The following is an 11,356-nucleotide window of genomic DNA, read 5'->3' on the forward strand; positions in this document are numbered from 1 at the left end:
GTGATTCCTTCAGGTGTGGGCATAGACCAGAAAAGGACTCCAGGACAAGAGGCAAGAAATAAAGAAAACCTGGTCAGGCAGGGAAAGGGAGTTGTCCTCCAGCCCATTTGGCTAAGAATCATTGATGGAACCAGATAAGAATACACGCTGACTCCATTTATATAGAAAATTCTAGAAAATGCCAACTAATGCATAGTGACAAAAAGCAGATCTGTGATTTCTTGGGAAAGGGTGGGAAGCTGGGCCGGGGTGGGAGTGGGGGACGAGCAAGGAGGAGGGCTGACAAAGGGCAGAGGAAACTTGGGGTTGATGGTGCTGGTCACTATTTTGATTATAGCAACAGTTTCTCATGTGGACACAAATGTTGGAACTAATCAGATTGTGCTCTAAACACCTGCTGTTCATTTTATGTTAATTATGCATCAACCAAGTTTTATTTTTTTGACAAAGCATGCCTAAAATCTGGAGGTGAAATAGTGTGTGAGTGGAATGAGGTGAGCAGGGGTTTGTCTTCCAGGTTCTGACCCCACAGGGAGTGGCTAACCCAGGTGAGCAGCACCCTGCAGGAAGCATCTGAACACAGCCATTTCTTCTGGAGGTGCCCACAGCACATTCTCTTCTCATTCCTAAATGCTCTGGCACTTTTCATGCTCCCTCCAATTATGCCAAACTTGGGTTTTCACGCACAAGACGGCTTTGGTTTCCCTATCTGCCACAGCATGAGTTTGGCTGGAGCCTTCGACCCTGGTCTTCATGAATGTGTGTGGGTTTCACGGTGAGGAAATACTTCGCTGTGAGGATTTCCAGACAGGACACAGGTTTATCAGCACCAAGAGGTCTGAATGCAGGAAGAAGTGTCTGGAATCCAATCTTTACAGGATATTTCTATACGGGTCCCATGTTCATACAGTGAAGTGTGCAGAGCAGCACAGGTGCCTACAGAAGGAGGTTTGCCGGTACGAGGGGAGTGCCCCGAGCTTGGCCAACTCCAGACCTCGGCCAACTACCCATTAGTGTTTAGACAAAGTAAATTTCCATCAATAGCTCCAGCCTCAGTTCCTCCATCTGTAAAACAGCCACAGCAATATTTTACAGGGTTGTTGGAAAAATCCAAAAGAAAATGGCTATAGAAGGTTTTTTTTTTTTAAATTTAACCATTCTTTGCAAATGTTAGGGATCTCCAAGTTTAAGGAGAATGTATTCACTAGGACTCCTGTAGGAAAGCACCACAGACCGGGTGGCTTAGACAAGAGAAATGTATTTCTCGCAGTCCTGGAGGCTGGAAATCTGAGATCACAACATCACAGGGTTAGTTTCCTCTGAGGCCTCCGTCCTGGGCTTGCAGGTGGCCGTCTTCCCCCACGTCCTCAGCTGACCTTCTCTCTGTGTGACTACGTCTCAATCTCCTCTTCTCATGAGGGCATTGGCTATATGGAATTAAGGCACATGAACGTGACTTCGCTTTACTGTAACCACCTCTCTAAAGATCCTCTCTCTGAATACAGTCACATTCTGAGGGCTGGAGGTTAGGACCTTAACGTGTGGATTTGGGGCAGGAGGGACGCACCTCAGCCCTAACAGCAAGACAAGTGGGATGCTGGGAATATGATCACAATATTTTTTCAAGTTGCCAGTTATCAAATGCAGCAAAGCCAGCATGGTGTGCCAAAGGTGGTGAGGCGTGCAACATTGTGACTCTCACTCAATCTCCATTTCAATTTTGTGTCTTTGCCCTTTTCTGTGGAGAGCCACCAAATCAGTGATGGGGGAAGATGTAAGGCAGGTTACCGCTTACAAGGACACTCACTTTTTACTAAGAAGCACCTTAGTCCCTGGAGACTTGTGCCTCTTCCTGAGGAGGAGCAGGCAGCATGCAGGAGTGACCCGAGAGTGCTGTGGCCAGAAGTAGCGGCGTTACACAGGTGCAGGGCTAGTAACATCATGGCGAAAGGAATCACATCATGCAGGACAAAGAAAGATTTTATCTATTGAACTTTTTCTTGGCTTGGAGGGGCAATGAATGTTGTAGGAGGGGTTGTTCCAGTTCAGTCTTTGCCCTGTGCAGAGACTGCTGTGGGTTATATTGGTTCCCAGGCATTTGCAGCCAATTATGTGGTATCTCCAGGTGATGCAGGTGGAGGGAGACTGGGCTGTGACCAGCAGGAGACCCTCTCAGGTAAGGGGCCTGATCACTTGTGTAAGATGAGTTGGGGTGGATTGGAGAGTCAGGGGCCAGTGTGCTTTTTCCTGCAACTCATATGCTAAGAGCCTTTCACTTTATCTTGGAGCAAACTAACAGAGGCCCCCAAGGAAGCCCCTGAGCAGCAAGTGGGCAGCTCTGTGGTCACAAGAGCAGACTGGCTTCACCTGGCACTGCTTGCTGTGCTGTGCAGGGTGCGCTTACTTCTGCCTACGTGGAGGGAACAGAACAGTCAGCTAGCACCTGTGGCTCAGACCCAGCCCCCGGTTCACCGGGAATGCAATAATAGCTTGAGTAAGGTGGGTGCTGACCCCCTTTGGGCGGCACACACACTCTGCCAGAGCACAGAGACGACTTCCGGGGCCCCTAGCAGGTTTCCGGAGGCACCTCCCAATGAGCCATCCCATTGTCTATTTTTCTTAACTCATTACGCCGCTCACAGGCATGCAAGCCCCTGAAACTCAGTTCAGAAATCCTCCTGTCTTACTTCTCTGTGGAGGGGACTCATCAGCTCCTGCTTGGGCAGCTATGCTAATAATGAGGTGCCAATCACTCACAACACTGTCTAGTATAGAACAGAACTAACACATATCAGTTCCAGAGGGCGATTATCTCAGGATTCAGCAACAACAGATATAGGATATCCTAGAATTCACCTTCCATGGGGGGAAATTACATAACAACAGATATCTTGAACCCGTCTGCCCTGAGTGGGAGCGAAGTTCCAGGTGTGTGGAAAGAGGTGGCCAACATGATAAGAATATTTTGTAAAGTTTCGTAATGAATATTTGTAAATAAAGCCACATTTAGCTACATTTTCCCATTTTTTTTCTATGCATTGTGATGTTGGGACACTCTGTATCTCTGAACCATCATAATTTATACTTGTCATTAACTTTGAGACTTTTTAAAATAATAAACCAGCATTCTTGTATCTGTTTCCTAGAGCTATTGTTAGCAAACAGAGTGGCTTTAACAGAACTTTAAATTTTTCAACAGATTCAGGGAGTACTAGTTGAATTCTATTACATGTGTATAATGTACAGTAGTGAAGTTGGATTTTTGACGTCCCTGTCACCTGATTAGTGTACACAGAACCCACAGGTAAGGTTCTTCCTCTTTCCCCACCCACCTTCACCCTAGCTAAGCCATAACTTAGCTCCCACTTATACGTGAGAACATGAGACCTTATTTTTCTGTTCCTGAATTACTTCACTTAGGGTAACTCTCTCCAGTTTCCAAGTTCCTTCTGAGCAGTGACCCATGGAATCTGTATACACCACATTTTCTTCATCCACTCAATGGTCTACAGGTGCTTAGTCTGAAAACAAAAGCTTACACCCCACAGCTCTGCAGGCTGCAAGTCTGAGATGAGAGACTCAGGGCTGGTTTTCCCCGAAGTTCTCGATGAGAATCTGTTTCATCCACTCTCCTCTGCTGTATGGCCTCAGACATTTGTTCTTTGACTTGTAGGTGGCATCTCCCTGTGGCTTCACACTACTCCCCCTCTGGATGTATCTATGTCCAGATTTCCCCCCTTTACATGGGAGCCAGCCATGCTGGACGAGGAAGCGCTGTAATGACACAGACACACACATTCGACCCACCGCCCTCTCTATGTCACCACCACATCTCAGGGCTTATTCCCAAACCAGGGGCACAGCACAGGCTTCTGCTGGGCCAAACTGCTGTGCAGCCTCTCCTTCCCATTTCAAAGCCTTCCTGCCCAATCTGCTTCAGCTGATACAGTTGCATGATTTATCATTTGGGGCCCCAGCCTGGCCTTACCTTGAAGGGGCGTGAAGAGAATGTCCAGTGTGTCCCATGCGGCACAGTCAACAGCCTTTGTGAGAAAGACATGTGGCTACTCCATTCCTCTCTCCCGGTGTGTGTGCTCTCATTGGCACAGTTTCTGCACAAGCCCTCGAACACCCCTCCCCATTCCTTCCCCTCGGTGTCGCCACCCCAATCTCTCTCAACATTAGAACACACCTGGCCTTCCCTTCTCTTTCCAAGTCCACACCCTGGATGTGCCTTGGAATCTTCCTGGACTTGGACCTCTCGCACAAAATACTCGTTTGAACTTTCACCCTTGTCTTTCAGCCCCTTCTGATCCCCAAATTACTGGAGAATGGGGTTGGTACCTTTGGGAGCCTTTCTCGCCTGCAGTATCTGGAAGTTTGCTCAGCATCCAGAAAGCTGCACATCCCGGGAAGTGTTCCTGAAGCTTCAGGTGGTGGCCTGGAGTTGACTTTACCGTTCCAGGAAAGTTCCCATAACAGCCAGCCCCTAACTTTCCACCAGAAATCATGTGGACCCCTTATTTGAAAGTGATTACTTTCAGGAACACCTCAAGATGAACCTCCTGGGAGACAAAAGTCTTCCCTCAAAATAACTACAAGTCTCCTGGTTCCAACTCAGATTGCCACTGTCCTATCGCAGAGATGGGCCTGTCCTTAATAAAGTACAATGCGGCCAAAAATTTCCAGGAGCAAATTGGCACATCCAGAATTAGTTTTAAGGGCTTTGTGGATAGGGCGATTATTAGTGGGGCCTTGGTCCAGTGGAAAGGACATAGCCTCCAAAGTTACCAGCCTTGTCAGCCACTCCTCACTCTTCCCCTCAGCTGGGTGTTTCCCCCTCTTAGCCCAGCAGACTCCTCCTTGGGAACCATCAAGTTATTTCTCCTGCAAGCAGCCTGCCCGGCTTCCCTCATAAGCACACTCTACTCCCTCAATCATAGACAAGGAATTCCTTCCACTAGTGAGTTCCCACAGCACTCTGGGGGGACCCCATCGACACTGTTGTGGGGCTGGTTTTCACAGCTTTGTCTCCACGGCTGCTCCCAGCTTGAGGACAGGACCCTCCCTGCTTTGTTTCTGTCCCTGTGACCCTGGACAGGTCCTGGCGATCAGGATTATTTTGTTTACTTTAAATAAGCTGAGGGCTCCTTTGTCTCAAGGGTCAAGGCACTATTGTAATATTATATTAGAGCACAGACAGGACTTTGGACCCAAGGCAGAGACGTCATAGCGATCAGCACCAACAAGGATCACAACACTCAAGGATCAGCTGTGTCACAGCACAGCCTAGGGAACCTGGGGGCTGACAGGAAGCAGACATGCATGGCCCGGGGTGGAGAGTCAGCCAAGGTCAAGCCAGCCTGTGAGGACAGCCAGATACAAAGTCAAGCAAAGGACACGAAGTGGCTTTGGAGTAGTGGTCCCCAAGTGCTAATATGTCTTTTCTAAGAATAACTGAAGGGGGCTGCAGTAGTGAAAATCATCTATTTTCACATCTGTCTTTGGCAAAATGAAAGACTGGCCACCCTGTGAAGTGCACCAGTCATGAAGCCTGCTGCAGAGGACACGCTATCACTGGCAATCAGCTGCCACCTCTGCCCACTGCCAGACACAACCAGCACCTGGGAGTGGTCATGGGCTGGGCTCTTGGCCCCGGGGAGCACTTTGCCCCTGCTTACAAAGACATGTAACCAGGGGATGGCACAGGTACAGACTAGGGCTCACCATGCAGCTGGTGTGTGTCTTCATGGAGTGAGCTCCCGGCTGAGGATGCCCAGCCCCTGGGCCTTACTCCCACTCCACTAGCCAGGCTCTGCTTTCATCATTTTTATGTATTGGGGCTCTGCTTATGGCTTATGGTGAAGAAAAATTCTGCTGCTAAAACAAAAATTGAAATAACAAAAACCCTGGGAACTGTCCATCTGGTCTGAGCGCCTCATTTTCTGGCTGAGAGACAGAGACTCTCAGAGCCTGACAGCTGCAGGCAGGTGGAACACCCAGGCCAGAGGTGGTTCCCATTGTCATTTTCATTCTTTCTCCATTTGTTATATCTATACCACCCACCCTGTAGGCAGTCTGGGACTCTCAGCAAATCTCAGGAACCTAGTGGTGGGGCTGGAAGGGAAGGATAAAGATTTTGGATGCCAGCTATTAATAAATCTTCACTGTTCAATTTTATCATGTTTTTATTGGACTCCCACAACATGTTGTACAGTTATGATTCCACTAAACCCTAAGCCTAGAAGTTCTTTTATGAAAAGGAGAGGGGAAAAGACCTCCTTCAGGCAACACCCAGAGTCTTGGGGAAGGGACACATGCAGTAATGCATCATTTGCATGAAGACACCGGTGTCTGGGATTACAGGGTTTTCTCTCAGCTGTGCCTCTTGCTCAGTGCCTAGTTTTGGAAAACCAGGCAGGTGGGCTGGCCCTGCATGCTCACTGTAAGCGGCAGGGTGAGTGCTGAGGCGTCAGGTGCTATCCTTTGCGTGGCTGCACATGCCTTTCCTTTTGTTTGTTTCCCCAATAACCTTGAGACAGCTGGTATTAATATCATTACCAGTTTTCAGAGGAAAGACTGAGGGCTATACAGAGACAGACGGAGGGAGGGCATTCATGTCCCCCTTTCCCCCCACAGCTGGCTGCTCCCATGGCAATGGGTACTCCGACAGAGCAATCCCCCAAAGGTCCCAGCTTGGCTTCCAGGACAGGGAAGAGCTACCTGTGGCCTGGTCTCCCCCAGTGCAGTTTATAGCCAGATGACAATGGCTGAAGCCAACACCCGGGCCAAGTCCCCTGGGCTCACCATGGCTGAGCACAGCTGCTGGGGAAAAGCTGCATTCCAGGCATTCAGGACCTAACCAAAACCCTCCAAAGACTCACATCTTAGTTTTACTTCTAAACTGCAGAGGCTTTTCCCTTTTTTCCTAACAAACTTGGAGGGAATCCAAGGCACATTACAGTTCATGAGTATGAACTCTGTCCTCCCCCATCCCACCACGACCCCACCACGGTCGTCTTGACAGCAGACAGCCGTGATGCTAGCCTGCCCACCTGCCTCCTCATTCTTTGCCTGTATTGGCCATGTTACTGAATAAACAATAGCAGCACCATATTCCCCTTCTGCTGTACATCAGGCACTGGCCATAGGAGATCCCCAGATCTCTATGGCGCGCACAGGAAGATCATGCCACCCTTACCTAGAAGCAGAGGTCCTGGAAGCAAGTCGCACATGAGAAGGGCAGAGAGCTGGGTTTCACTCCTCAGAGGGCTGCTTCTTTCAGTTCATACTGAACCCCCTAGACTCATGTTCCACAGACCCTCATGCTCCAAGAGCAGCAAGGGAGTATCTCCCAGCCGCACAGAGGTTGGGCAACAGGCCACCGTGGAGGCCACAGTCCCCTGTTCTAAGGCAGAACAGCTGTGCAGCAGAGAGCAGATTCTTCCAGATTCTTCTAGCTGAGCAGAGCGAGGCAAACAGATTGATCTAAACCGCCATCAGGGGACGTTGTCTTGTCCCTGATGCTCTAAAATTAGGGTCATCCCAGGGTGAACACTGTAAATGAGCCTCAGGCGCGGTTGTTACAGGACCCCCATGGCCTGTGTTGGCAGAAACAGACAATGATAAGTCAGTGGCTTGGTTGGGCCCTCTGAAAAGTCAGTGCATGACCAAGCCTTTGCTGGGTTAAGTCAAAGAGGCTGAGAGTCACAGAAGAAACCTCCCCAAATGGACTGGGGCAGTTTGTTCCTCCCCACGTACCCTCCTTCACCAGCAGAGTGCAAATAGGGGCTGTCAAGCCACAGCATTGAGCTGTCTCCTCAACCTTTGGGGTCTCAGAAATCTGAGGGGCAGTGATAGGTCAGACTTCACAAGCCAAGATCTACTTCTTCTTTTAGTAGGAGTTTAGAAAACATATTTTTGTTAACAGTTTGCTATATGGGATTGATTGCTAGATAGATGGGAAGTGGTGAGAATGATTCAGTCATTAATTATTAGCCTCTGTATTTTTCTTGATAGTTCTCCACATTTTACACAAATCTACTTCTTGGAGCCTCACGGCAACCCTGCAAGGTGGGTCATTTTGTTGTCAGCCCACATTACAGGTAGAGAGACTGCGGCCCAAGGAAGCATGGGCCACAAACCTGAGAGCTGGGCCTCACACCTACGTCTGCTGCTCCACAACCCCTGGTTCATCCCTCAGTTCACACTAAAGGCTGTGATCTGACAAAAAACAAACACTTCTAAGAGCCGGCCCCCTTCCTGGCTGGCAGTGAACTGTCAGCATGCCTTCCTGCCTGGACATACAACCTAATTGTTGTTAATAACCTTGATGGGAAGGACAACTTAGGAGAGGGTTTGGCGGTAGGCCGAGATGGGACTGACCACACAGGGTGTGTTTGGTTTCTAGGTGAAACTAGGGTCCTTTCTGAGCAAGGAACAATAAGTGACACTACATCACAGCAGGCGGTGCTCAGTAGAGCCACCAGCATGGAAGCAGCCAGGTGGCAGCTCTGGATCAGGAGCCAAGGCTACAGTCTTGAGGCAGAATTTCTTCTTCCCCGGGAAACCTCAACTTTTACTTTTAAGGATTACAACTGATTGGACAAGGCCCACCCACGTGCATGAGGGAAATCTCCTTAACCACACATGAAAGACCTTCACAGAAGTCCCAAGATGAGAGTTTGTCTAAGTAACTGAGTACTACAGACCAGCCACCTGACACGCGAAAAGTCACCATCACACCCTTGTGAAGGCATTTGTGGCTTTCTGATGAGCTGTGGTAGCCCACGGGAGGAGCAGAGCAGCTCTTTAAACTCAACTTTCCAGAACACGACTGGGCCAAACCTTTGTTAACATCTGTGTCTCTTCTCTGCTGTGTACTATTATGGACTCGTTGAGTAGGTAGCTCCGGGCTGTGAGGTCCTGGGATAGAGGAAAAGGAAGGTAAGTGGGAGTGAGCACCTGGGAGGGGTGGCAGCCAGCTCTGACATCCCAGAGTGAGCTTCTCCATCCATCTGATGCATTGCTGAGGCAGCCACCCTGCAGATGGATGTGGCTATAAAAAGTAGCACAGCTGACTCATCCAGGAACCAGACAGCACTAGGTAAAAGAGCTGAAGTTTTCCCACAAGCAAAACTGCAGAGGCTCAGTGAAGGGGAGCCATGCAGTGGAGGAGGACCCAGGTCAGGCAAAAACACAGGAACGAACATGTTAGTTCCTGGTTGGTTTCTCCAACTTCTCTTGCATTCAAATTTACGCATAAAATCTTTATTTTCTTGTGCCTGTTATATAGTTAATAGCCAGGTAACAACACCTGGACATGATAACTTACTTAGGAAAAGAGGATTGGGAAGATGGATTCTGCAGTTTTCTGGTGAAAAATGTGTGGTGGGCATTCCCAAACATGCAGCTTGATGACAGAGCCCTGCGGGAGATGGTTGGCCTTTTAGATTTAGCACCAGCGGCCTGCCATGGTGTCTCCTGGGACTGACAGTACTGGGAAAGCTAATCAGAACAGAGCAGGAGCAGGGGTGCTGGCCCCATGCCTGGTCTGCCTTCGGTGAAGGGCATTGTTGGTGCCTCTTACCCTGTCCCCCCACCAAACTGAGAATTAGTGTCCTCTCTACCCTGCTTGAGACAGCATCAGGGGCTGTGTCTCCCGTCATCTCAATCTCAGACGCAGACCCTGAGACTTCCTCTTTGTGCTGGACTTTTCTGACTACCAGGAAGAGGGCAGCACTTCTGCCTTTACTTGCCCTGTCTTTGCAGGATAGGTGCCTTTTCCCTCATCTCCCCAAAAAATGCATAGCTCTGCACGTTGCAAGTTGAGCAGAGTTCCAGGGGGACCACTATCTGCAGTGGTGGAGAAAATAATCTCAACTCCATTTGTTCAGCACTTACGCTATGTTAGGATGATGATGACGATGAGTTCCTTCTTCACCTTACTCGTGTGATATTCACACCTGAACCCTTGCCCACCAGTATGGAAGAAACACAGAAATTGTGCAGAAAAATGCCAGGTGAAGTGGGAAAGTCTAATTAGAATTAATGACTTAAAATTCTTGGGTGTTAATTGCTGTGCACATTAGGTTTGGTGCTAAATATTTTACATATATTCTTTTACTTTTTCCAGGGAGCCTTATGAGATAAGAACTATCATTATCCTTATTCTCCAAAAGAGGAAGCTGAGGCTCAGAGATGTAAATATTTTGCTTGGCAGAACCAAATGCTCACCCAGGGCAGACAGACTCCAGCGCTTTCAGTAGGTAAGTGTTTTCTTTTACAAGTTTCTGCCTGGGGAACCCCATTTCCTAGTTACACATACACGGCTGCTCTCATGGGGTGTTAGAGCAGTAACTTGGTTGTGAGGGAAATCCTCTTCTCCTGCTTTAGCAATTCATCTTTTGGAAAATGATGAAAATTCATAATTTGAATATTTTAGACTGTCCTTGAAAGACTATGTATTTTTGGAGTACAGGCCAAGTTGAATGGAAACAGGGCCTCCCTGATTTCCAAGCTGCAGTTTCAAAGCTGGACTATGTTTTGCAGTAATGGTGCCAGTGCAGCTGGGTAGGCAGAGAAGGCACAGCCTCCTTCCTGGAGCTGAGTGACTATCCCCAGCAGGGGCAGAGCTGCTGGTTCCCCCAGAACAGGCCCATCATTTGTAATACTGAATTAATATATAGTGCTGATGGGTACTTAACATTTTTTTAAATTAAATCATAGCTGTGTACATTAATGCAATCATGAGGTACAATGTGCTGATTTTATATACCATTTGAAATATTTTCATCAGACTGGTTAACATAACCTTCACCTTATTTCCTTAGTTATGGTGTCAACACATTTATATTCTACACTTAGCAAATGCACCCTTGTAAATCTACAAGGGTAGCAAATCTACCCTTGTAAAATGCACTGTACGTGTGATCCCACCAATTACCCTCTTCCTCCTCCCCTCCCCTCCTTCTCCCTTTTCCCCTTCTTCAAGGGGCTATAATTGGGTTATAGCTTTCATATGGAAGCTGTAAATTGGTTTCATAGTAGGGCTGAATACATTGGATACTTTTTCCTCCATTCTTGAGATACTTTGCTAAGAAGAATATGTTCTAGCTCCATCCATGTAAACATGAAAGAGGTAAAGTCTCCATCTTTTTTAAGGCTGTATAATATTTTAAGGCTGTACCAATATTCCATGGTGTACATATACTACAATTTCTTTCTTTCTTTCCTTATTTTATTTTTATTTATTTTAATTTTATTTTTGCAGTTTTGGCCAGGGCCAGGCTTGAACCCACCACCCGTGGTATATGGGGCCAGCGCCCTACTCCTTGAGCCACAGGCACTGCCCCAA

This window comes from Nycticebus coucang, chromosome 10 (genome assembly GCF_027406575.1).
Source record: "Nycticebus coucang isolate mNycCou1 chromosome 10, mNycCou1.pri, whole genome shotgun sequence".
NCBI lineage: Eukaryota > Metazoa > Chordata > Mammalia > Primates > Lorisidae > Nycticebus > Nycticebus coucang.